Here is a 27,931-nt window from a genome sequence, read left to right as displayed (position 1 = left end):
TTCAACGTTTTAAACCTTCCACTGATTCACCTCCCACTGGCAGATCCAGTCGGTGGCACCTTTGAACGTGAAGTAGGAATCAGTGTAGATGGTTTCTGCTCCACTCTCTGCTGCCAGCATGAAAGCAGGTAGTTCTCCCACCTGTGCACTACCATCACCCTCCTCAGTGATAGTTTGGCCTGTGCCAATCTCCAGGGCTGCGGCTTTACAATGCAATTTAGGTCCTACCCTGTGGGAGGATGCATCTGTAAACCCCACTCCAGCTTTGTCAGAGTCTGTGGTCATTTCAGGAGCTACCTGAATAGGAGAAGGCTTGTAAGGCTGGCCTAGCAGTGACTTGTCAGGGTTTATGGGCTGCTGTAATTTGGATACTTCCGTAGGCCCTTCTCTCAAGGGCATGAGCTGTGCGATTACCTCCTGTGATGGTTTGGGCTCTTACCCGCCCCCCCACACTTTGTATTTGCCCCAGCTAACTCAGACGGACCCTGGGAATATAGATGAAGCAATTTATTTACAGCTAGCAGAATTTACAAGCAGCTATTTACAATATATACAGTTATATACAATTATATACAGAAATATACAAAGGATAAACAATACAAAAGCACAACTCCCCTCCCAGAAACCTGAGTCCCCAGGAGGGGCTCTCAAACCACCCCAACACCTCCCCCGGCCCTCTCAACCTTACCCCAGTTCTCAGGAAGAAGAGAGGTGCGGCCAAGAGGTTAGGGAGCAAGGTTAGTAGGAGCAAGGTTAATGAGATGTGACTAGGTCTGAAGGCAAAGGCAGAAGAAAAGACAAAATGGAGAAAGTTTACTTCTTCTTCCCAGAGCTCTCAGCGAGACTATGAGAGAAGGAGACACCATGTTTTTCATTCCACTGCCTGTTATCAAGTTCTTTTACCAAAACATTCCAGCTTGCTTCTAACTAGCACAATCCACCCCTTGTCTACTTCGCTCAGAGTATCGCTGAGAATTATCCAATCTAATGTAAACCAATATTTACACTAAAACAATATATACAAGTTCAGTTCACACTTCAATCAGATGTAGGTGATTCAAAAGCTCAGAACAGGGACTCCCAGGTGACATTGGGTTCGTGCTCACGTACTGTAGATTCTATCGTAGATTCTCTCAGTGTTGGGCGCCGATGTTACCTAGAACAGAAAACTCCTAACAGCTTGTATTACACACTCTGAATTTAAACTCTTTCAGCTAAAGTTAGATTTCTCTTTGGAATACACTGAACTTCACCATTCTCCTGCTTGCAACAGAATGTCAATGATTTTGTTACCTTTCTTGAAGACTTCCTCAGCAGTTTGGCCCCACACAATGGTGCCGTCGATGAACTGGATGTGCTCTGGAGCTTTACCTTTCTCCAGTGCATTGTGGATGACTGAGTGACAGATGGTTGAGCTGTGTTTCCACCCCTGAGGCAAACGGTTGAACTGGTACTGGATTCCTCTCCAGGTGAATGCAAACTGAGGCCTGCACTCCTCTGCTATGGGAATAGAGAAGAAAGCATTAGCAATGTCTATGGTTGCATACCACTTAGCCTCCTTCAATTCCAGCTCGTACTGGAGTTCCAGCATGTCCGGCACAGCTGCGCTTATGGGTGGCGTCACCTCGTTGAGGGCACGAAAGTCAACTGTGAGTCTCCAGTCACCATTAGCTTTATGCACAGGCCAGATGGGACTGTTGAAAGGTGAATGAGCTTTCTCAATGACAGCCTGATCCTCCAGTTGACGAATCAGCTGATGAATGGGCAACAAAGAGTCACGGTTAGTTCTGTACTGCCTATGATGAATAGTTTGAGTTGCAATTGGCACTTCCAGATCCTCTATGTCATGATGTCCCACAACTGCAGATTCATCAGAAAGTTCAGGTCTAATGGACAATTTCAATTTATCATCCTCAATCTCTACAGATGCTATTCCAAAAGCCCATTTGTGACCGTTAGGATCTTTGAAACAACCTTGTCTCAAAAAGTCAATTCCTGACATGCAAGGCGCATCAGGACCAGTTACAATAGTTTGTGTCTTCCACTCTTTACCAGTTAAACTGATCTCAGCCTGTATCTTAGTTAACTCTTGAGATCCACCAGTGATTCCAAAGATAGAAATGGACTCGGTCCCTTTGCAATTGGATGGCAATAAAGTACACTGAGCACCTGTGTCAACTAAAGCCCTGTATTTCCGAACTTTTGAACTGCCAGGCCACCTAATGAACACATTCCAATAGATTTGGTTCTCTCCACTATCCCTTTCCTCCTCCTGGCTGGAGGCAGGGCACCCCTAATGCTGAACATGGCATGTGGGGTGTACACAATGATTGGTGTTGTTGTGAGTGGAACTGCAACTGTTGGAACAATTGCAGTTACTCTCGGGAGCTGAAGAACTGACAGCTACTTTTCTGGCATTATTGCCTCTGTTTCTGCCACTCTGCAGATCCCTGACTCATTTTGAAAGAGCTGAAGTAGGTTGACCATCCCATTTGTTCATGTTCTCACCGTATGTGTCACGCAGAAGTATCCACAGTGACGCACATGATTGCTGATGTCTGGGTGGAATTTGTCTCCTCCTAGGCTGGAATTGCCTTGCAGAAGGTGGGCGTCTGTTCCTGATGGCAGAAACATGCACCCATTCAGATGATGCAGGAACAGTATCCTTTACCAGATTGGAAACTGAGGTTGTAAGATCCTCCTTCAGTTCTTTCATGCTCTCCTTAATGCCATCTCTAATACCATCTTTAAGCTCTGTAGTCATAGTCTTTATGGCACAGATTATACCAGAATGTGACAAGCTGTCCTCCATCTGCCTGAGCTGGTCAGTGAATTCACTAACAGTGAAAGACCTTCCATTATCACTCCTTGCTAGAAACTTATTAGCCAACATGTTAGCATAGGATGAAGGAGGAAGCTTAATAAGCTTCTTCATGAGACCTGTTCCCAAAGGAATATCGTCAGGCTCATGAGTACCATGATCTCCATAAAGCACTTCCTTCACAGCAAACTCTTTCAGAAGCTTCATTCCCTGCTCAATGGTGTTCCACTTCTTGGCAGTCCATGGCAAATCATCCCGGGAAGGATATCTCATAGCCACAGCCAACAGAAGGCGTGTCCACAAGCTAACCCTACCAAGAGGACTTGCCAGGTATTTGTCCACTCCACTCTCCTTGGTGAGTGGTCCCAGCTGCTTGGCAGACTTGTCTCCTACCTGCAGGGCATTAGCACCAATACCACGGCATCTCACTAGGCAGCTTAGGATTGGTTCACCTGATTCCCTTGTGTATTCCTTCCTAACTTCCCTGACCTCTCTGAGTGGATCCTTGGAGCCTTGGATGTCATCTTCCACCTCTTCTTCCACCTGTTGTTCTGGTGGTACTGAAGCCTAACTAGCACACCTCCAGGCAGGCAAACCATTTTCTATGGTAGCCTTCTGGGCAATCTCTTCTGGGGGAGGAGATCCTTTGAGGATCACTCTCTGCAGAGGGAAAGGGCCTTGCACTACGATATCTTGGGTAGTGCAGATTTTCTCTGCCTCCTTGACATCTCGGGTTAGGGAAAGGAGTCCCTTTTCCCACTCCGAGTACCTCACCTCGGTCTCTATGAATGCCATGGTTAAAAATAGGAGGGCTCTACTAGGGCCATTGGATCCCCTCTGGAATATCCTACAGTATGAGGTATGTTCTGAAAAGCCCCATTCAGCCCTTAGGGCATCTTGTGGCTACAAAGGCCTCAGCTTCTGATAAGCCTTCAATTAATCTTTGAGAGCTTTCAGGCTCTCAGTGTGTCGTGGGGTCCAGTCCCAGACTTTCTGCTTTTTAAGCACATCATAGAGGGGACAGGCGATTACGGAGAAGCCTGGAATGTGCTTTCTCCAGTAACCTGAGGTGCCCAGCAGCTGTTGCAGCTCTTTCTTGTTATTGGGTGTTTGGCCCTTCTCAATGTTTTCTAAAGCATCCCCTGGCACTGACACTGCATCTGCCACCTACCAGGATCCTAGGAATTTGACTTCCTGGTTTGAGCCCTGTCATTTATCTCGAGGGATGGTTAGCCCCTGGTTGGCCAATAGTTCCCAGATGGCCCTGGCTACTGACCCTACCTGTTCTTTGTTATTTCCTCCCACCAAGGTGTCATCAATGTAATGGTATACACTGACATCTTCTGGTATCTGGACGCTGCTTAGCAGTGCTGCTAGTGTGTTGTGTGCTATGGTGGCACTGTGTTTGTATCCCTGTGGAAGGCTGTTTAAAGTGTATTGGATACCTTGCCAGGTGAAGGCGAACTGTGCCTTGTCCTCCTCCCTCAGTGGTACCATGAAGAACATCTCCTTCTGTCGCAGAGGAGTTTGTCTGGGTTTTGGGGAAATGAAATACGAGGCCGATTTTTAAAGAGTTTAAAAGATTTAATATTATATATACTAGGAATCCCCTTCCCCAAACTTATTTATAACTACCCCACGTAAGTTCTTTGTATGCGGTTGCGAGATTGTTATTACAGAATGTCTATTAATAACAAAATTAGGAATTTAGCAAATATTTGAAAGGATTTATGAAGAGACTCTGTGGCTTGAAAGTGCCGCTGGTAGGTTTATTGAGAGATTATTCTGGCTTAGATTGAGTTTCTCAGTTACTCACTTGCCGGAGTCAGTTTGAAAGGTCCCAAATATCGTGGATTGGGGCACGTTGTCTGACCTTCCGCGGGTATGAGCCAAGCTGGGTGCTGGCATCTGGAGGCTGGTGAGGTGCGGATCAGGGCACAGTCTGGTGCAATCAGTTTGATCAGTGCTGTGCAATGCGGTGCGGTGTGCGTGTGTGAGAGCTGCCTGCCTTATTAGGATAATTCAGCATCTTATGTAGTGTTCAGAGGAGGTGTATCCAGCCAGACTGAGGCTGGTACAAGTGAACAATACAGGTTGGCTCAAAGTTATGTGTAAGGCACAGATAGGCCACATCTTACCAAAACAACCCGTGGTCCCACCCCAGGGCTGGCAGGGTCAGCCCTCAGCAGGTGTGCATAGGGTGCTCACAGTGTCTCCAACTCAAGGTCCTTTTCCCATAACAAAAGTCTCATGTTTACAGCTTATGCCCCACTGCAGGAGAAATCTTCCCACAGCTAGGAATGGCAGCTGTCGTCATGCAGGCATTTGGGTGGTCGGGGGGGGATCAAGGTTTTTACTCCACGATTTAATGGTCCTTTGGGCCACAATTCTGTCCAAATGAGGGCTTTGCAACCCTCCACCACACCTTCACATCCATGGTGGCCATCCAGGTGTAGGATGCTGCTTGGATTACTGTCACTGTGGAGGTTAAACTTGGGACTGCAGCAGTGAGAGGAAGGGTATTGCTGTTAAGTTTCCTAAAATCTATGGTTAGCCTCCACCGTCCATCTGGCTTGCAGAGTGGCCAGACAGGTAAATTGTGTGGGGAGAGAGTTCTTGTAATGATTTTCCTTTTCTCCAGGTCAGCAATCACCTCAGTAATGCCTTGCCTGGCTGCTGCTGGTAACAGGTATTGTGCAACACAGGTTATGTTTGATTTTGGCAGTGGGGGAGCAGTTTGCAAAGTGCAAACATGAGCTGATTTCACTCCCTTTGCCCTCACTCCATAAGAGCCAAAGCTCCATAGTGTACCATCAGGAAGATGCCATCTCTTACCAGCCAGAACATCAAATCCCAGGATGTTCTCTGGATAAGAGCCTAAGGCAACTTCTACTATGGTGCTCCATTTGTCACCTGGTAGCCACAGCCTTGTTTTGGCCAGGTGTCAGGTGTCAGGCCATCCTGTGACACCCATTATCTTTACCTTTTTCCTTGACGGCAGGATTCTTAGGCGCTTTGCAAGTTGTACATTCAGCACAGTGATTTGTGCACTCGTACCTATGAGGAACTTTATGGCATTCCTATCTGGTCCTGTGAGGATCATGATAAAAGGTTCTGGATTGGCAGACTGTTGGAGAAATTCTTGCTTGAAGAGGACACAGAAATCACAAACATGAGCAACCGTGCTGGGAGCGACCTTGGGAGTTAGATAGCAGGCACAGGGTGGCTTCCACCCACATTGTGCTAGTTTGAAGCAAGCTGGAATGTTTTGGTACAAGAACTAGATAACAGGCAGTGAAATGAAAACAATTGATGTCAGCTTCTCTCATAGTCTCGCTGAGAGCTCTGGGAAGAAGAAGTAAACTTTCTCCATTTTGTTTCCTCTCTTGCTTTTGCCTTAGACCTGGTCACATCTCATTAACCTTGTTCCTACTAACCTTGCTCCCTAGCCTCTTGGCCGCACCTCTATTCTTCCTGAGAACTGGGGTAAGGTTGAGAGGGGCCGGGGGGAGGTGTTGGGGTGGTTTGAGAGCCCCTCCTGGGGACTCAGGTTTCTGGGAGGGGAGTTGTGCTTTTGTATTGTTTATCCTTTGTATATTTCTGTATATAATTGTATATAACTGTATATATTGTAAATAGCTGCTTGTAAATTCTGCTAGCTGTAAATAAATTGCTTCATCTATATTCCCAGGGTCCGTCTGAGTTAGCTGGGGCAAATACAAAAGTGTGGGGGGGTGGGGTAACCCCCAAACCATCACACACATGCAGCTGCAGGGGGTGGAGTGGCAGCTGCAGGTGGGCAGAGTTTAGCCAGCTCCAGAGGCTGACCCTCAGATTGTTATGGTATACTGACTTATCCATGCCTTACAAGTAACCCTGTACCCTCTGACTGTAACCAATCTTGGTGGAGCACTCCTCTTGCTAGAACGCATATAAGTCACTGTATCATGGAAATAAAGCGGATTATGACCATCTAACCATATTGGTGAACTAAGAGTCATTGTACCCAAGGTGCTCCACCAGCGAAATGCCAACAATTGGCACCTGAACAGTGAATCAGGTATTAGGGTCAGACCAAGGCAGGCCGGCAGTGGGAAGGACCCTGTTCAAGAGGCTGGAGGGTTGGCAAAAAGAGGCTGATCATCCTGAGGACACTTTTCGTATCAAAAAAACCATCGTCACTGGTGCCACTGGACCGGAGGGCATAGCTGAAAGAAGGGAGCGAATGCTGGACATCCACAACACAGGTGGGCACTCCGAGTTAAACAGGTAAGGCCACGTGGCAACGGCTGTGGCACTGTCCCTGCTGACATGTTTACTGTCCGAGAGAGACATTCTGTCAGACTTCATTTCAAGCTCCATGAGCTGAGCTCATAGGGTAGAGGACTTTATATCAGTCTAGCCAGAGCGCTGGGAGAGACATGGGAGAGATGCGTTTGGGACTGAATTGCTGCTGACTGTAGAGCTGTTAAAAGCACTCAGATCCACCTTGCGAGACTTAAATCATTGCCTTAGCAAATGAAAATCCTGCCCACAGGCGCAATGGCTGCTGCACATCACCGGGAACCGCCCCTCACTAGCACCCATAATGGTGGCTGCCATAGGCACCCAGCAGCAGCAAGCTGCAGCTGCTTCTCACTTTGAAAAAGTTTTTTGGGACTGCCGTAGAAAGCGGCTCCACTGCAGCCCTGTGTGCCGTGTCGAATCTGCCAGCTGCTGTGGCGCCTTCTGTGCTAGTTTGAAGCAGGCTAGAATGTTTTGGTGAGAAAAACTAGATCATAGGCTGTGAAAAGAAAAACACAATGGTGATGTCTACTTTCCCTCAGAGTCTTGCTGAAGAAGAATGTAAACATTAGATAACACTCTCGCCATTTTGTCTTCACTTTCTGGCTGGGCTCGGACTGAGCTGCATCTTCCTAACCTCACCTTCCACTCACCTTTGCTTCTTAACCTCTTGGCTGAACCTCTTTTCTTCCTTAGGACTGAGGTAAGGTTGAGAGGGGCAGGGGGAAGATAGAGGGGTGGTTGAGAGCCCCTCCTGGGGACTCAGGTTTCTGGGAGGGGAGTTGTGTTTCTGTATTACTTTTACCTTGTATATTTCTGTCTATAACTGTATAGACTGTAACTATCTGCTTGTATATTGTGCTAGCTGTAAATAAATAGCTTAATTTATATTCCCAGAGCTGGCTGAGTCTAGTCTAGGTATTAGTGGGGGAGCGGGGGACACCCAAACCACCACACCTTCCTTCTGTGATTGGCAGGATCTGTTTATCATTTGAACTGCAGCTCCCTCCCACCACACCCCCGCATCCCCGCCAACAACAGCATGCGGTGCTGGACAGAGGCTTTCGCTTTTAACTGGTAAATCATGTTTCTGAGGGGACAGAGGGACGGAAAGCAGAGAAAATAAAGGAACAGCAGAAGCGACCACACCAGAGAAATCAGACACACACACACACCCCCCTCACCCTGCAGAATGCACCCCGCTGCCAAGACAGAGACTGTCAGCTTTTTTGCCTTGATTCTCTTGCTGTTTGTGCTGTCATGGGGACTGAGTGCATTGGGATGGGAAAAGATTGGTGGGGAAGAAAGAATCCATGGGTTTATTTGAGTTGCTTCCGAGAGTTAGGTCAATTTGCACTTGTAAAGCTACAGGGGAATTAGCATTTCAATAGTTCATACAGCATAGCTCCTTTTTTTTTTTTTTCTCTCATGTCATGCCCCTGTCTTGAATGTGTCTTGAGTGAGTCTGAGAGGAAAGGCAGCAGTTTAAAAGTTTTCAGAGTAGATTTAATACTAAGGAACAAGGACAGGAAATATGAGGGAGAAGGAAGGAAAGAAACAACAAACGGTGGATGAAACAGCTGGGGGCTGGGCAAGATGGAGAGCAGAGGACACCAGCAGCGCTGGGGCTAGCCCTCCTCCTCCCTCTCCTTCCTCCCCCCCCTTCCTCCTCCTGCCCTCCACCTGCGGAGTGGCTTGTGGGGCCCATTCCCCCTCCCACCTCTATCTCTTCCGTTATCTCTTCACAGATTTTTTTTTCTCACTGGAAGCAGCAGAACCTTGGAACTGTTTGAGCTGGAAAATTACTGAGGCCAGAGTCAGACCTCAGGAGAATGACTTACACACAGACTTGGGAACAATGCCAGATGTCAGAAAGTTTATGGAACAGATAGTGACAATAACCGATAAAGACTTAGAACCATTTTCTGCCTCTGTTATGGACATGGACACACACAGGTGCATCTTTTTAGCCAACAACAACAGTGGCAATCAAGACAATGGCCAATAGGTTTCTGACTGGGGTATTCACCCGTCGTCTTACTGATTAATTCCTTCTACAGACTAGGCAGCAACACCTTTTGCACTCATTCCTCAGTGGCAAAGAAAGAAAGAAAGTGAACTTGCTAGGAAATAGCAGAGATGCCAGTCCCACTGACAATGGGTGGAAATTCATACAGACACAGAAAGCACCAAGCAGGACAGACTAGCACACTTATTACTAGAACTCAGATGCATTGCCTCTCTCAGCGAGAGCATGGGCACTGAAATCCACATTACAAGTCACCACATTCTGGACTAGGACAGAGAATGATAGAGTTGATAAGGTAGCTAGCACCAGTCAGCTCCTACCCCCAGTAAATGTGTTCAAACAGATAAGAATACAGGACTATTTTTGAAGGCCTTTTTGATGGTACCATTATTTGGAGTTTAGGAGTTTACTGGAGCAGCTGCTAATTGCAATGGAATGAGTCTTGTGATAATTCTGACTTTTTTCCTTCTCTGAGAATACCATGAGATTATCTGCTTGAACCTTCTTTGCTTTTTCTTGAATTTCCTTCAGCTGATAGATTTTTAGGGTAAGATAAGTTAAGGCTAAGGGTTTGTAGTATGACAATTTGGTGATTTTAGGATATCATGGGATTTTTTTCTGGGGTTTTCTCTGTATATCTGGGTATCATTGGAAAAAAAAAAAAGAGAGAGAAAATGGGATTAGAGGACAGTAGGATAGCAGAAGAAATTTTTCCTTTTTGAAATTTCTGTAATCACATTATACAGACCAGGCCAGTGGATCTGTTAGCCTGGGCAATTAATATGTCTGCATTTGTTCTTGTATTTGCTTGTGTTTGATCATTTATCTTCACAGGCCTTGATGAAGACAAACCTGACTATGACCAACCTGTTTTTTCCTAAAGTGAGCAGAAGTCTTTCTCAGATGGCAGAATTGTGGAAAGGACTTGAAGGGAGCACTGACATGATGACTGTGTGTGTGCAGATCATAAGGTTTGGATCATGGCTAATGAATTTGGGTATTTTCACGAGAGTCAGTTTAGCATCTGTTGTAAAGGCCAAAGCCCACTCAATTGGCACAAGATGGCAATGTGGTTATTATCTCTTTGCAAGGGCCCTGCAAAAAGATAAGAAACACTGCCTTAAAATCTTAAAGCAGATAAAGGATTGTGGGGAAAAGGCCTAATAGAATAGCCTAAAAGCAACATCTAGGGCATATATTTGTATTGTGTTTAGAGGTTTGTAACTCTTAAGCACAATAGTCAGACGCAGCTCATAGCTAAGGAGTGTGATGAGAACATTGATATTTCTGAGAACTACAGAGTGAATCCAGAAATATGGGAGTCTGAGGAGGAATACTAGACAGAGATACATCTGCAAATCTATGACATCAACTGCCACACAGACCCAGCGAAGACGTGGCACACCTGCACTCTCCTGTGACTGTGATGTTCATCTGGACTTTTGTCTTTTGAAAGAATGCCTTACTGTCGCTTGCAGAAATAGCTTTTGGGATTGTTAGCTAAGCTTGGGCTGTTTGCTTGCCAGAATATTGCTACTGATGAAAGCTCTAACAGTTTTATTCTCTTTCTGATTTTAGCACTATTGATTTGTAGCTGCATCATTTACCCCTGTGTTGAACAGCCTATGTAAGTTGAAAAATCAGTCCAGGTTGCTCAAAAGAAAGAGAGGGAATTGTTGGAGAAATTCTTGCTAGCAGAGGACACAAAATGATAAACATGAGCAACTGTGCTGGAAGCATCCTTGAGTCCATCCTGGGAGTTAGATACCAGGCACAGGGTGGCTTCCTCCCACATGCAGCTGCAGGGGGTGGAATGCAGCTGCAGATGGGCAGAGTTTAGCCAGCCCCAGAGGCTGACCCTCAGATTGTTATGGTATGCTGACTTATTGATGCCTTACATGTAATCCTGTACCCTCAGATTGTAACCAATCTTGGTGGAGCATGCGTCTTGCTAGAATGCATATAAGTCTCTGTATCATGGAAATAAAGTGGATTATGACCATCTAACCATATTGGTGAACCAAGAGTTATTGTACCCAGGTGCTCCACTGGCTTATATGCCAATAAAGACAAGTGCACAGCTTGAAGCTCCCTGAACTCAGAGGAGGTTTAGGGTGGATATTAGGAAGCACTTCCTGATAGAAAGGTGATTAGGCAGTGGAGAGGACTGTCCAGGCAGGTGGTAGAGTCATTATCCCTGGCGGACTTTAAGAAAGGATTGGATGTGGCACTTGGCGGCATGGTTTAGCTGATGTGGTGCTCTTAGGTTGTAGGCCGGACATGAGGATCTCAGAGGTCTTTTCCAGTCCTCAGGGCACTTGCTGAGGCAGTAGCATGTGGACAGGAGCAATGCCAAGGGCAGGACTGTTATGCAGGGGCTAGCTGGGATCTGAGTTTGGGCTGAAATGCAATGAGGCTGATTCAACAGTTATTAAATAATTTATTAATATATACAAAGAGAATTCCCCAAACTTATTTACAACTCTGCACACAAGTTCTTGGGTGCTGCTAGCAGAACTGTTTCACAGAATGTCTCTGCCCAATGGGAGTTGGAAAGGTTTAGAAATGTCTTTGCCAGAGTCTGGCAGCTTCATTCACCGCTGGTGAGGTTAACCAAACTCCTTTAGCAGCTTCAATGAAGGATCCAGGACACTCACAGGTCCTCAGTGCTAATGTCTGTGGCCTAAAGCATAGGCAGGAAAGTGTTCAACAGAATTCCTGTGGTGAATTCCACCTGGGCAGTGATGTGGAATCAGCTGCTGGCTGAGGTGGCTGAGGTGGCTGAGGCGAGCAGCAGGTGAGTGACAGGTGAGCGAGGAAGGAAGGAGCAGGCAAGCTCCTTATTCACGTGTTCACCCCCTTTTATAGCACAGTGCTCGAGGCTAATGGTCTCATTGGCCACACAATCACCCAATCACCTCTGGAAGTCACCCAAACATACCCATAAAAGGCAGACCCCACAGGCTGCTCTCCTCCAAACATGGGGGGCGCAGACGCCTTGCACGTGACAGTGGCGTGGGCCTTATGGAACCCCTCTCATGAGACCAGACTAAACCAGACTGGGCTGTCTGGGTTTCTTTTGTGCTGTTTTCCTGCCTCTGGCTGCAATGCAGACAGGCAGGTAAACATGTTTGGGCAGGACAGGACATGCTCAAGCCCAGTTTGTGACCCCTGGGACTCTCCACCACAAGGACTATGGCACAGACCCTGCAAGGCTCCTGAGGATGGACAAGGAGGCAATGAGGCCAATACAACCTGGGCTACAATGCAGCACAAACTGGATTCCCTTGATGCTCCTGGGACTCACTGGATCCCTTCCAATGGGGACATGGATACTTTGAGCCCCTCCCAGTACACACTGTGCTCCTTCCCAGTACTCGCTGGACCCTTAGCACCATCCCAGGGCACTCTGGGACATTTCCTAGTACAAATCAGACCTCCTGATCACCTCCAAGTCTAGACCAGGCCACACACCAGTACAGACTGCTTTGGTTTTCCCTTTCTCAGTTCAGGCCTGGCTCTCTACCACTGCTAATTGCTATTGTAGCCCACTCCCAGTACCCCTCTCAGCACAGCCTGGCCTCTCTCCCAGCACAAACTGGATCCTCACACACCTTCCCTATACTCACTTGGCCCAGTCCCATTACAAACTGGATCCCCTGATCCACTCCCAATGCACCTTGAGCCTCTCACACTCTCTCTAGCCAGTGTCCCCAGGACCTATATGCCTAACCACTGCTCCTCCCCTGACCTCAGGCCCCTTCTCTACCCAAAAGGAGCTGAGCCCATTCCTCACCTCACCCCTTCAACCTCAGCCCCTCCCTAAGACATCCCTGCCCTTAATTCTACCTCCATTGGTCATCCTGGCCCCAGCCTTTACCCTTTGCATTCACCACTTGGCCTTAACTGCAGCACTCAGCCCAGCCCCAACCCAATCCCTGCTCCTCAGAGGTGGTGCTCACCTGAACCCTGTCCAGCACCATCAAGAGGACACCAAAGGCTCTCCTCAGCCTTGGCCTGAGCCCCAGCACTCAAAGGCATCTCAGAGCCGTCAGCCTTCCCATGGGCACCTCAGCCTCAAACCTCCTTCCTGTGCTCTGAACTCTCATCTGTAACCCATTTCCACCCCTGACTGACTCTGCTTGGCCTCTGGCACAGGGCAAGGGCCATGAACTGCAGGAGCAGCCACATGACCTTGAAAGTGGAGGTCTGGAGGAAGAAGATCTGCCAGGATGGACTTTGGAGGCTCTCCATAAGAAGCTGAAGGTTCAGGGAGTGCTGTGCGGCTGCCTCAATGCTTCTGTGAGCTGCTGGAGCTTTCTTGGGTGTGGGCAGAGAAGGAAGCCTTTAGGAAGTGCAGCTTGGAAGGTTCAGGCTGGGGCTGAGGACAGAAATGTCACTCAAAGGGTAAAGCTGTAGTGCAAGGGGAGAGCCAGGAATGTGGGCAGCCCATGTCTGGCTGTGTACCAAGCAACTTCAGCAAGGGTGGAGTGCCCTGAGGGCAGGTGTGGAACTGTCAGGGTGAGAGCTGGCTGGGGAAGCAAGATAGGAGCCTGAAGGGCAAGAGGTGCAGGCATGGGACAGCACAGCACAGGCTGCAGTGGGCATGGCCAAGGGCTCTGGCCAGTCTGAAAGCCCCAAGAGGATTGAGGTCTTTGTCCCCTTGACTCTGGCAGTTGCTTCTGCTCCCATGGCTGGGGAGATGAAACTTTGTCTTGAGGCTCTCAGCATCTGCCTTGGCAAAGCCTGAGGGTCAGGACTTGGCCTTTCTGCTTCACAAACCAAGCCCAGGCTTTTCTGGCCTGCACTTTGCCTTTGCCTGCCTGCACTCATGGCCTCCAAGGAGCTGCTCTAACAAGTCCCTGGGGAGGCTTTCTCAAGCTCATGGAATGAGCCCCAAGTGTCCTCAGGAGCTGTTTTTTCTCTGCAGTTATCTCCAAACTGTCAAAACACAGCAAACACAGCTCAGTGCTCATGGCAAAGGGAAGTATTTGATTATCTCTCAGATGAGAGGAGAGTGAGAGCAGCACCCAGCAAGTGAGAATGCTGCAGGTTGTCTGCTCAGGAGGTCTGGCCTGGGAGGAGAAGCTGCGCTTTGAGAGCTGACACTGAATGGACAACTTCACTGCTCACCCTCCCAACCTCCCCATGCCCCTCACTGCCCACCTGGGGGTTCCCTCCCTGCTCCTTGCATCATACTTCTGCACTGTTCCTGCCATTCTGTTTCTAACTGCCATACTACTGTGGCCTTGTGCGAATTCCTTCCTCCATCTGTAAAGGCAGTGACCGCGTTCTGCAGAGGAGCAAAGGACTGTTTTGACTTAGCTATCCAGCTCTGCTGACCCATCCATCGAAGCATGTCAGACTTTAATGCCTGCACAGAAACATGCCCTGAGGAGTTCAGAAGCCTGCTCTGCAGCTCCTCTGAATGTTGCAGGAACCATTCTAGGTCCTCTCGTTTGGTTGGAAGTCTTATGGTACCAGGTTCTGTTCTGGCAATGTCCAATAACCACCTCCTGCCCTTTTTAATCAGTTGAGCCATCGTCTCAACCTGTGTTTCTACTGTTTCCCATGGCTGCATAGGTGCAAACAGCCATTCTAGAACACACAGTCACTCCCCCGTTCTGTTTTTGCACTGTATGATGGCTGCACAAACACAGTGCATGCCTGCGGAGGCAGGAATGGGCAAGTCAAGAGACGACTCAATATGAGTTAGTGTATTGCCAGCATCAGGCTGTTTATAGTCGGTGCATAGGTGTACATGTTAGTGCGAACTCAGAATGCCTTTCAGTGCTGCCATTTAGCCATTGGAGCATCTAGAGATTGGAATTTGCATGGGCCTCCTACTTGTGGTTTCTGCTGAAGCTAACTTCCCTTTCTCTCTGGACACAGCCCCGCAGAAGTTGTCTATCAGACAGCTCAAGGACAAATGCCTTTGAGCTTCATCACATACATTACTGCGTCTCACTGCATTTCAGTGCACTCAGACCTCACGTCAAAGGCTTGATTGTACAAGCTTCTAGGGACTGGTGTCCCCTCTCCTTCAGCCAGTTCCCAACACATACCCTTAATTACAGTCAAGTCAATGGGTGTGTAAGGGTCTACTCTTTCTACCCATCTGTTGCTGATCATATCACTGAGTTTTCGTATGGTGTCCTGTTGTGATTTAGAGAGTTCAGTCTTCCTCGCAGGATCTGTGCCTTGAAGCAGTGACCGTAAAGGTTGTAAATCGTCATTGGTGAATCCTATGATGGGTCGTAACCACTGCAGATCTCCCATCAATATCTGAGCATGCCTAAGCACCACAATATCTGTGGTTTGTTGCAACTTTTGGAGACGAATAAGATTCCAGCTATCTGCCAGCCCAAGTACTTCCATGGTGCCTCCCTCTGATTTTTGCAGTCCTACTGCATGCAGTTGTGTCATGAGCCGTTGGAGCTGATCACCTCTGAAGGGCTCTGGTTGGGCAATTAAGATATCATCCATATAATGGTAAATGATGGCTGTTTTCCACATCCTTCAGAAAGGCTGTAATGCAAAGTCTACGCAGATCTGGCACATAGCTGGGCTGTTTTTCATGCCTTGTGGTAATACCACCCACTGAAAACGTCGTGCTGGTCCCTGTTTATTGATGGAAGGTAGGGCAAAGGCGTAGTGCTGGCAATCCTCAGGGTGTAGCGGGATCGTGAATGACAATCTTTCAAATCTATAACAAGCAACTCCCAGTTCTCTGGAATCATGGAAGGAGAGGGCAGGACTGGTTGAAGAGCACCCATGGCCTCCATCTGGCCGTTTGTAGCCTGAAGATCATGTAAGAGGCAGTATCATCCTGGTTTTTTTTTTTGGTATGATGAAAATTGGGGTATTCCATGGGCTCGTTGGAGGTACAATATGGCCCATGGCAAATTGTTCTGCTACCAGTTTGTGTGCTTCTTGCAGCCGTTCCTTTCCCAGTGGCCACTGATCTATGCATATTGGTTCACTAGAAAGCCACTGAATTCTGATTATGGGTGTCTGCTTTCCAGTGGCCACTGCTGAAAAATCACTCATGGAGTGGTTATTATGACTCCCATCTGCATCATGATGTCTCTACCTATAAGTGCATTTATGCCACGTGGGAGAGGTAGAATGGTTGCAAAAACGTGGCCCATTTCCAATCAATGGTTATACTTATCTGCTGAGAACTTGTTAGGGCCTGGGACACTCTTCCAATGCCTTCAACCCTGGTTTTGGCTGGACCAGCTGGCCAGTGCGCAGGCCACGCCGCTGTTGAAAACATGGTCAGGTTGGCAGCTGTATTGAGAAGGACTTCCATGGTTATCATTTCTTGACCATTATCAAGGGTAGCTGTGGTAAAAGTCATCGATTCATAGTCAAGGTTAGAATAGCTAAGCCACCTGCAGAACCAAATCCCTGCTCTCCCCTTTCTGCCAATGCGTGGGCAGGAGCTATGTGCTGCAGTAGATAAGTCATAGGTACTGGCTGGGCAATAGGACTCCCCTCCGGTACAAAACTAGGTGGATTGTTGGTGTACACTATGGTTTGTATAACTCCAGTATAGTCTTCATCGATCACTCCAGGGAGGACCATCAGTCCTTTTAGCCCAGCAGAGGACCTCCCCAGGAGCAGTGCCCCTGTTGATTTTCCATTGATAAGGAACAGGCCCTTCACTGAAGTAGCGATGTGATCCAGCTGATTATCAATTCAATTTACACTTACTGTTGTTGCCAGGTCCAGTCCGAGGCGCCCAGAGGTGGCTGGACAGATGCCACTGCTGGAGCAGCAACTTGTGTCATCACGCAGCTGCCCGTCTCACTGAGCTGGTAGTTTCCCGGACGCCTACACACCATGCTCGCATGACTGTCAGCCAGGCAGTTGTCACACCAGACTGCAAGGTGCGGGCAATTACGACAGTGATGTCCTGACATCCCACACCGGAAACAAATCTGGCTGAGGCCTTCATTCTGACTGCCACAATTCCCTGGGGTGAGCAACTGCAATGTTGCTGCCAGGGCCTAGGTATGTTTTTCCATAACTTGATCCACAAAAAACACTTCTTGTTCATTTCCAGGCATACAGGCAGCCAGCTCCAACATGTCATCTACTAAGGCATTCCTTGGTAATGTAGACAACATCTGTTTAGTCTTATTGTTTGCATTTTCAAAAGCTAAGGTTTTAAGAAAGGTCTCTTTGGTTGAAGAATCTCATTCAGCAGCTCCTTCCAATGCTGTAGTCAGCTGGTCAATACAATGACTGTAGTTCTCATTCAGTCCTTGTTTGACAGCAGTGTAACTGGGTGTTTTTGGCTCCATAGGTACTGATCCGAACACCTTTCGGGCCGCTGCTGTGGACGCTTGGTGCCATTCAAAGGGATGCTGTATCTGGGCATCTACAGAACTGTAGGCCCCTGCCCCATCAGCATGTCCAGCTGAACACTCAGCAGAAGGTCACCTTGCTGCCGCGGTTATTCTGCCACCTTTTTGCATTCATCACACTGTCCCCATTCCCACAACAGATACTGGGATGATGTTAAGATTAACTTCAGAACAGTCCTACAGTCCTCTGGGCACAACACATGAGCAGAAAAAATACAATTCAATAACTGTTTAGTTGGCTGTGAGTGCAAACCGTGAGCAGACGCTGCTCCTCGTAATTGCACGAGAAGCTTCCAATCAAGAGCAGTGTGTGTAGCTCCTGGTAGTCCGCCTGCGGTCTGTGCTGCTATGACTGGGAACGCAGCCACACTCCCCAGGGCGGCAGTCACTTCCCAATCCCCTTCTAACAGGGCATCACGTACAATGGCAAGCCACCACTGTTGTGGGCGGGCAGGTTTAAGCTGACATCTCTTTCCTGATACCTTTTTTCCCTATGGAGACGCCAGCCGGTAAGTAGGACCCTGTGGTACCGCTTTGTGTTTCAACAGCTCCTCATTGAGCATACCGGCAATATCGTCATCATCTGAGGCCAAAGAGTCACCAGTATCCATCTTGATGATAGGCAGTGGTTGTTGGGGGTGGCAGGACAGTCCTTCCATTGTATCAGCAGCTGAGGGTGGGATTACCTCAGCTGGCAGAGTGGTCAGGATAGTTGTACCAGGATCTGTCACAGGAGGTGGCAGAGCACTTTCAGAAGAGGGTGGTGGTGGGGAATTTGGAGCGGTTGAGCACGCCGGGGCCAGCAATGGGGGTGCCGTTGGAGGTACCGGGACGGTGGGCGCAGTAGGGTGGCTCATCAGGGGTACTGCCGCACCCGGGGATGGTTTTGTATCCAAAACCAAAGAGGTTGTGGTTGTAGCTGATGCCTGTACTGTGCCCCCTCCCTGAGCACTTAGTCTGTCACTGAGCTGTGTTGTGGCCATAGCTGAAATGTCCTGTTCCATTTTATACTTTTTTATACAATTGTCATGGTACTGAGTTTAGGGGAAGTTCGGAGAATAATATGTGAGGCCAATTTATAAAGGTTTAAAGTGATTTATTACTAAAAATGCTAGAAATCCCCTTCCCCAAACTTATTTATAGTTATCCCTCGTGAGTTCTTGGTTTGCAGTTGAGAATTAAAATGCAGAATAGCTAAAATAAAGAGAGTCCGTGATTTTAAGAAAGTTCTGAGTCTTGAGAAATTATTCAGTCTTTAGATAAAAAGTTTACCAGTTACTCATTGTCCAAATGCAGTTATGAAGAGTTTTAAAGAAATTATGAATTGCGGCATGCTGTTTGGGCTTCCATGGGTCCGATTGAGTCAGGTGCCGGCTCACAAGGCTGATGGGGGTCAGGCGATGTCCCATTTCGTGCCAAACTGGCTTGTAGCTTCTATTGCTGCGATGTTTGTGCAGGCATGTTATCATTCAGAAGAGCAGGGTTAAAATCGAGATGCAGGGTCAGGAGTGAGGAGAAGGCGAGCGGATGCAGAGAGTTGCTCGATTAAGGTAAGTGCAGTATTTTATGATGTTCAAAAGGGATGTGCTCAGCCAGTTCAGGTGATTTTTATGTTAATTTTACAGATTGGTACAAAATTATAATCAACTTATACAATTGGATAATCCTTGCCATAAGCAACCTACAGGACCACCCAGGGGGTCAGCCCCCAACAGGTGGTCAGCTAACTATGGGAACCAAGGTCCCTGATTCAAAACAGAGCTGATTTTATGTCTCAGCCCCCCAAAGGAGGAATCTTCTCAGGGACCCTGTGTCTGCTGGAAAGTCAGATAGGAATATTGTTTTGGGTTTTGCGATGTTTTTGGCCTTCAATGTGAGTCACTGTCGTGTTCACAACAGGGGCCTGCTAAAAGACTTTGCTTTCTTCCATGACAACAATTTATAACATCACCCCACAGAGATTGTAATTTCTAAGCCATCTTGTCCCCATCAATGGCCTTGACCCAAGTACCATCGCCACATCACCAACATTCTGACTCATCTGTCATGGAGAGGTATTCTGCCACCTACACCGATTGTGGCAGAGGGGAGAAATTAATTGATGTGAGAGGATATTTTATAAAAATATATATTTATTAACTTCAATATTTGAACTCTCACCACCCCCAACCACTGAACTTTAATATTAATATTTGTCCTACATGGTTATGAAGACATTATGGGAATGTATCAAAGATTAACTATTATAATATCTAGCAGGCATTCAAACTATTAAACAGAGAGAGTTTTCCCCGTGGCTTAATGCCACTTGGGGTCACATACTACTTGCCCAGCAGGTGGGCTGAAAGCTCTTTCTGCTCTAGGCAGAGGCAATAGAAATTACAGAGGCATCAAAGCATTTACTCACAATTTCTGCTTAATCAATAATCACCTCTGGGGCTACGTCACAGCCTATATGAGTGCCCAATTCTTCAGGGTGTCTGCCTGTGGACTTTGAGGCTGGAATCCTCCAGCTTCAGGGGAAATAGTCTCTGACCATGTGCTGCTGGATTCTTCTGGATGCTCTCTCCAGGGATACATAGGCAGGATCTCAGGTGCAGAGACAGGATGCTGTGTTGTCTCAGCATGATGTAACACTGGCTACTCAGGCTGATCGTGTGCAGACAAGTGGGTCTGCTCCTGGCAACTTGTGGCAATGGTGCACACCAGGTAATCATAAGGCAGCAGGCGTGCAATAGGATGCACATCTGCACGGAGTCTGAGCTCCATAAAGGCAGGCATAAGTGAGCTCTGCAAGTGAGTATGTAGGCAGGCAAGCAAGCAATGTGGGGGAGCAAGCACATGTTTACCTGTGCACCCCTCTTTATTAAATGTGGGCTGAGAATTATGGCCCACTGGCCACTAGAATGGCCAATCAGGTTGGCAGTCAGCCAAACCTTACCATTATAGGTAAAAGCCACGGGCCTGACCTTCCAAATATGGGAATCATGGGTCTTACACTAGGCAGGCATGAGCTGGGTGTGTGAGAGCTTACACAACCAGGTGTCCTGGGCAGGCCAGACTTTATGGCACCAGGTCTGTTGTGCCCCTTTGTGCTCGTTTAGTATGCTTACCTCTGGTGCAGGCAGAGAGACATGTCCAGGCAGGGCAAGGCATAAATAAGCCTATTTTCGGGCCTACAGGCCCTCCACGACACTCATCAAAGAAAGAGTCCGGGGTTCTAAAGTGTCCTCTCATGTATCCATATGTCACCAAAGAGGCTAAGTTCTTTTTTCCTACTGTCACTCCCTGCTTTTCCAAAGAGCATGACAAGAGAGACAGCTCCACTCCTTTATCCATAGCTGTTAATCCAACTTTCACGGTGTCTTCTCTGGAAGGGGCTGCCTGCATTTCTGCATCATCCCTGGAAGAGACTGCCTGTCTCTACAGCTACTGCCTGTTATGGAGGGTGGCAAAGCCCCTGAAAGGTCCCCATGTCATGAAGGTTACAGTGTCTCACATTTTAAGCCAGAAGCATCGCAAAACCAAAACAATCTTCTAGTCTCATGAGAAGTTTCCTCCCTAGAGGAGATAAAAGGTAAACAACGGCCTTGTTTTCCAACTTTCGGCCTTGGTTCTCATGCACACTGACCACCTGCTGATGGGCCGAGCTTTGGTTGGTCCTACAGGTTGTTTTGGCAAGAACTGTGCAATTACACAGGTTAATTATAACTTTGTACCAATCTGTAATAATATCGTAAAAACTGTCAGAACTGGTGAACACAGCTCTTTGGAACATTATAAATGGTGTGTCTGCCTGGATCGATGTTCGGACCGTTTGGACCGTTCGGATCGCTCGGATCGGCTGGTTCGGTTCATATGCTGCCAACCTGCCTGCGGCCCGTTCCAACTGATCAGCCTGCTCCAGCATGCTTGCCTGCTTCGGCCTGCTGCCTGCTTTGGTCTCAGCTCGGCGTAAGACTGCTGATGCCCGACTCTCAGAGACCGAGGGCCTGCATGGACCCGATCCTGGCTGGGGGAAAAGGGACAACGCCCTAGTGGTGCTCCGAAACCCTGCTAAGCTGCTGACTGTGAGTAGACTGATGAACTCTTAAAATCGAAACTGAACAACTTCAAAGACTCAAAGAACTCTTTAAAGAATCACAGACTCTCTTTTATTTACCATTTTCTGAAATGTTACTCTAGCCTAATCAAGAATAATTCACGTGGGTAACTCGGTTCTCGGGAAGGGGATTTTCCCATTTAGCAATAAATCACTTGGTCTCTACAAGCCAGCCTCGCGTGTTTTCCCCATGAATTTCTCGTGAAACTGCGTTCCACGACACTGCCCCAGAAGGCACTGCCTATTCTTTCCAGCTTTCCCGCTCTCGGTCTGCCTCGCAATTCCGGCTTTCCCTGCCTGAGGGTACCTGGTATTTCTGGCTTCCCTGCTCTAGGGTGCTTTGCAATTCCAGCTTTCCCCACCTGGTTGCACCTGGGGTCTCATCTGTACCTCCCAACGTCGGTTTCCTTACAGCAGCGAGTGGAAGTGTTGTTGAAGTCTTTATCAGGTCCATGCTGATGTAGCGGCCAGGACACGGTGCTCTCACCACTGCAGCACGGACATCCCTCGGTGGTCCAGGGTGCAGGCCTCAAACCTGCAGTTGTGTAGCAATTGGGTGGTTCAGTTCTGTATTTGGGTGCCAATCTGCAGCCGTGGGAAGCCAGCAGAGGCAGGAGGATTGGGGCACTGACTTGATATGGGCAGGCTGCAAGCAGTACACTTTATGGAGGCAATACAGCAGCTCATATGGTGCTTGGGAGAGGCCTGCACAGCTACCTTAGTGTGAGATTGGTACAAGTGGAGAGTACAGATTGGATCAAGTTATGTGTGAGGTACAGACAGGTCAGTCTGTATCAAAACAAGCTGTGTTGTCTGCCCCTGCACCTGGTGGGCTCAGCCTCCTGCAGCTGTGTGTGTGGGGGCCACCCAGCACCTGGCATTCTGAGTCCAAGATGGACTCAAGGACACTTTGCAGCACAGGTTTGCTCATTGCTTACCAGCTCATGTCCTGTTAGCAAGAAAATTCTCCCACAGACAAGAATATCCAGTGTGTGCTTGGGAGGAGGCCACAGCTGCCCTGGGAGCAGCTCAAGGTATGCAGCTGTGAAGGATTATGCAAAATTCATAATCTGCATTAATTTTGCTATCCAGGTGATGATTAATAACTATGAAAACTGTTTATTAACACTAAAACTCACCAGAAACTTATTCTCAGGTTCAAAACAACACACAGGTGGGAAATGTGTACAGGCAGGGCATAGGCAAAAGCTGAGCACTTCTTTCTTGCAGTGGCAAACACAAATATTATACTGGAAGAGGCTTTGAAGTGTTCACTCACAACATTATAGATCAGGCAGTACCCAGAGCAGGTGGAGCTCTGTCTGATTGGCTGCTGAGACCGGGTTTCCCCCAGGCTTCTGGGCAGGAGGCTGACAAGCTCTGACCTTGTCCCCGGCTCCTCTGGACAATCTGTGTATCTCCAGGACTTGCAGCCTTGGCAGGAAGACTTTCAGGGGCAGGCAGGATGCCTTGAGGTGTGCAGGGTCTCAGCACAGTGCCACGCTGGGGGCTCTGCAAGGTGACTGCCTGCAGGCATTTGCAGCCTGCTCCTGTTCAGCTGTGCAGGCAAATTCGGGATGCAGAATGAGGCAGCAGCAGCCTCGTGCTACCTGCTCATCCCTTTGATCAGTATCCAGCCAGCCACTAGTGGGGCATTGGACATTCATTAGCCAATGGGAATGGCACTCTGCCAGGCTTCACCATAGCAGGCACAGCCAGGCCTTTCCCCTCCCAAGGCTGCTTCCCCAGCAGAGGAGGAGGGGGCAGACAAAGATGTCTGGCTATGGATAAGCCCTTGTTTGCCCCATCAGGCCTAGCACCACAGCAGCTTTGACTGGGAAAGGACACAGCCTGTACTGGGAGTGGGTTCCAAATCGCCACTTAGCACCGGGAGGGATTCTGCTGAGAGAGGGATTGGGCCAAGGTTGCCAGTTTGTACTGGGATGTCTCTCACACTGTACTGGGATGGGATCAGGGGAATCAGTTTGTACTGGGACAAGGCCAAGTCTGTACTTGGAGGGGTTAAAGGGAACTCTTGTGAAGGGTTGCAAAGCCTTCTTGCAGCAGCCCTCATTTATACAGAATTGTGGCTCACAGGACCATCAATCGCGGGAATGAAACCTTACTTCCTCCCCCCCCCCCCCCCCCCGATCACCCATCTGCTTGGGAACTGACTACGGCCGTTACAGACTGTGAGAAGATTTCTCCTACAGAGGGGCATAATCTGTAAACATAGGCCATTGTTTTGAGAAAGGGACCTTGGTTCTCAGACATTGTGAGCACCCTATGCACACCTGCTGGGGGCTGACCCCTAGGGTGGTGCCTCAAGTTGTTTTTGGTAAAAAACAGACTATGTATTCCTTAATTATAAATTTGAACCAATCTGTATTGTTCACGTATGTTTGCCCGAGTTTGGCTGGCACACCTCTTCTGAACAGTATAAAAGACTGCATTATCCTAATAAAATAGCTTGCTCTCACTGCTCGCTCACACACACACACACAGAGATTTCTTATACATAGTCATTCTGCAATTTAATTTGCAACCGCATATAAAGAACTTACGTGGGATAGTTACAAATAAGTTTGGGGAAGGGGATTCTTAGTGTTTGTGATAATAAATCTTTTAAATTCTTTCAAATTCGGCCTCGCATTTCATTCCCCTTAACCCAAACAAACTCCGATCCGCAACAGGAACCTGTTTGGACTGAGATGGGGCCCAGAGAAGGCTGGGATGGGTCAGGGTATCAGTTTGTAGTGGGAATGGAATCTTTGTGTACTGAGAGGGGTCAGGCTATGGAATTTGTGCTGGGATGGATGAAGTAGGTGTGGAAGTGAGTCGTAGAATGAGTTTGTACTGGGATGAGGATGAGGCCAAGTTTGTACTAGGAGGTGTTCAAAGCATCCAGTTTGTATTGGAAGGGCCCAGTCTGTACTGGCAGGGGCTGGGAGTGTCCAGTTTGTGCTGTGGTGGCGGTGGTTGTTACTGGGAGGGGCTCAGGGTGTGCAGTTTGTGCTGTGGTGGAGGTGATTGTTACTGGGAGGGGCTCAGGGTATGCAGTTTGTGCTGTGGTGGAGGTGGTTGTTACTGGGAGAGGCCTGGAACACAGCCTTCACAAAGTCCCTGGCAAGAGCTTCCAGTGAGAGACTCTGCTGATGCTGCAGAAGCGCTGCTCTAGAGGGACCCTCACCCTCTGGCTCCTCATGCTTTGGCAGCCCCCTCCAGACCCTGCCACAACCCAGACCCAGTGGAGCTTTGAAGGCATCTCTGCTTCAGGGTGGCAGTGTAGGCAAGAGGAGAGGCTGCTCAGGGCTGGCCGTTCCCCCACATCAGCCCTTGAAGAGCAGGAGGGTGGAGATGGCCTCAGATCAAACTTCACTCTTATCCCTGAGGCTGCAGGCAAGTGCTGGGAATGGCCACTGGGAGGTGCTGGGTGGAGACAAAGGCCCTCAGCCAAATTTCTTCTCACCTCCCTTTGCCTCTCTCTGCCTCCCTTATTCTCTCCTCAGCACACTGTGATCTGCTGTGGCCCCACAGCAGTGCCCATCACTGCATGCTGCTCTGGGCAGTGCCACTACAGCCACAGCCTCTCCAAAGGGCAGAGCAGCTGCGGGGGTATGGAGAGGGCTGAGCCCAGAGGTGGGGAACATCCATGGCATAAAGCATGAGGAGATGCCCTTGTAGGATGGCAATGCTGCCAGGAGGCTCTGCCACAGCAATGCCTGTGGCCTGTTCCTACCTGCAGTGCCAGCACTGCCTCACAGCAGCAGGACGCCCAAGCTGCCAGAGCACTCAGGCCTTGCCCCAACACAGCAGCTCAGCAGCAGAGTGTGGAAGGGCAGAAAGAGCAGCTGAGGACAGCCCAGGAGCTGGGGCTCCCTGGCACTGCTGCTGTGCTGGGACTCTGCCCCTCCACCTGTGCACACAGGCACTGCTCAGAGAAACATGTCCCTGCAAGGGCCTGTCCTGAGCTGAGCACACAGGGAGCACAACTCTTCATGTCTACAGCCTCTGGGTCACACTGAACCAGAAATGGTCTGAAGAAAGACATTGCTGTGGAAACAACATTCTCACAGGGTAACTCCACCACCAGCAGCAGCCAAAACCGGAGAAGCCTGACTTGGCCTGCACTGAGTGACACCAAAGCTGCTCTGCAGCAGGAGACAAAGAGTTTATTGCTTCTGAAAGCATCCAGTGAGCAGCTTGCTCAGGGCAGCCTTCAGCTCCTGGTTTCTCAGGCTGTAGATGAGAGGGTTCACTGCTGGGGGCACCACTGAGTACAGAACTGACACAATCAGGTTCAAGGGCAGGGAGGACATGGATGGGGGCTTCAGGTGGGCAAAGGAGGAAGTGCTGATGAACAGAGAGAGCACAGCCAGGTGAGGGAGGCAGGTGGCAAAGGCTTTGTGGCGTCCCCGCTGAGAGGGCATTCTCAGCACTGCCCTGAAGATCTGCACATAGGACACCACAATGAACACAAAACAGACAAAGAATAAAGAGTCACTGACCACAATGAGCCAAAGTTCCCTGAGGTAGGCTGTGGAGCAGGAGAGCTTGAGGATCTGGGGGATCTCACAGAAGAACTGGTGCACAGCATTGCCCTGACAGAGCGGCAGAGAAAAAGTATTGGCTGTGTGCAGCAGAGCATAGAGAAAGCCACAGGCCCAGGCAGCTGCTACCATGTGGGCACAAGCTCTGCTGCCCAGGAGGGTGCCATAATGCAGGGGTCTGCAGATGGCAACGTAGTGGTCGTAGGCCATGATGGTGAGGAGAGAAAACTCTGCTGAAATGAAGAAGAGAAAAAAGAAGACCTGAGCAGCACATCCTGCATAGAAGATGACCCTGGAGTGCCACAGGGAATTGGCCATGGACTTGAGCACAGTGGTGGAGATAATGCCCAGGTCAAGGAGGGCGAGGTTGATGAGGAAGAAGTACATGGGGGTGTGCAGGTGGTGGTGTCAGGCGATGGTGGTGATGATGAGGCTGTTGCCCAGGAGGGCAGCCAGGTAGGTGGTCAGGAAGAGGCAGAAGTGCAGGAGCTGCAGCTGCTGTGTGCCTGGGAATGGCAGGAGGAGGAAGTGGCTGATGGAGCTGCTGTTGGACATCTGCTGCCCCTTGATATGGATGACTGTTGACAGAGCAGAAGACATTACACAAGTTAGGGCATTTCCTTCAGACAATTCCAGGAGCATTTCCCACAAAATCCCCTCAAATTTACTTCTCTTCCTTTGGAGGAGCTTTTTGCACTCTCAGCTTCCAGCCTGGCACTCATCCCAGCAAAGAGCAGCTCTCATGTCTGTGACTCTGACAGTCCTGATGGTAAGCTCTACTCTCGATCACCTCCCCCGCTCTCCCTCTCTGAAAGAAAGAGATCCCAGAGTCTGTGGGATGTGGCAGATTTACAAACTCCAGGAACTGCAAATCCCTTCTGCAGCAGAGACTCACGACAGCCAGGGCTGGGAAGGTTTCTCTTCTTTCAGCTGTCAGTCACCCTCTTGGTCCTGGCCACCACGAAGCTCTCTGTGCCATCCTCAACTCCCTGAAACCCTCTGGCAGTGCCCTCAGCCCTACTGTGCTGCTCAAAGGAGTGGCTCCTAGCCAGAGTTGTCTCTTTTCAGTGCTGCCTACTTGCTGGCAGCTCCTTCCAGCCCAGCAGCCTGCCAAAGCTGAGCAGCAGAGGACCAGCCCGAGATATTTTAAGGACCCCTCTGGTGGCTTTGGTGCTGAGCTCATGAACCTCAGAGACTGAGAAGCTGAAGAAACCTCTGCAGAATTCAGAGTCAAACTCTGAAGCTGCTTGGAGTGTTAAGGGCTCCCAGGGAGGGACACTGCAGAAGTGTCCCCAGCGCCTGCTTAGAGCAGCAGGAGGCAGTGGATGCAAGGGAAGCATCCCTGGAGGCACTGAAGCCCCTGCAGGGGCTTGTCATAAATAACAGGCATAATCTTGCGTTCATGCAAGTTAAGGCTTTAATAGAGTTGCAGGAATCAAGCAATGTACAGGCCAGGGTGCGCAGGGAGGCTCTGCTTTACCTTAACGCACACCTTTTGTTTTTCAGTTTTCTCTTTTTATATCCTATTCTATTACATATTCATTACTAATTCTAAGAAAAGGTTGGGTTTTGCTTATCAGTTCTAAGAATGGGAGGTGTCTCTTCCACGCATGTCTCTTTTTACTTGGTGGTCCCTCTGGTGGTCTTCAGGGATGAAGTAAGGGGTCTTCAGTGATGAAGTAAGGGGTCTTCCTCAAGTGTCCGCTCCTTGAACTCCAAACTAGTGCTCAGTTTGCTCATGCGCAAAGGCTGTCTCTTCCACCTGCCTCA

At 48.8% G+C, this 27,931-nt stretch overlaps 1 protein-coding gene and 1 pseudogene across 1 annotated transcript in view; both read right to left on the bottom strand.

Moving 5' to 3' along the window:
- LOC135174134 (gastrula zinc finger protein XlCGF17.1-like) overlaps positions 1-27,931 on the bottom strand; it is an 872,006-nt gene that overhangs the window by 551,538 nt on the left and 292,537 nt on the right. The window lies entirely within an intron of this gene.
- On the bottom strand, positions 25,784-26,716 carry LOC135174151 (olfactory receptor 14J1-like; annotated as a pseudogene).

This window comes from Pogoniulus pusillus, unplaced genomic scaffold (genome assembly GCF_015220805.1).
Source record: "Pogoniulus pusillus isolate bPogPus1 unplaced genomic scaffold, bPogPus1.pri scaffold_47_arrow_ctg1, whole genome shotgun sequence".
In the NCBI taxonomy this organism is placed as follows: Eukaryota; Metazoa; Chordata; class Aves; order Piciformes; family Lybiidae; genus Pogoniulus; species Pogoniulus pusillus.
The sequence above is the reverse complement of the archived record's forward strand: the minus strand, read 5'-3'. Positions and strand labels throughout refer to the sequence as shown.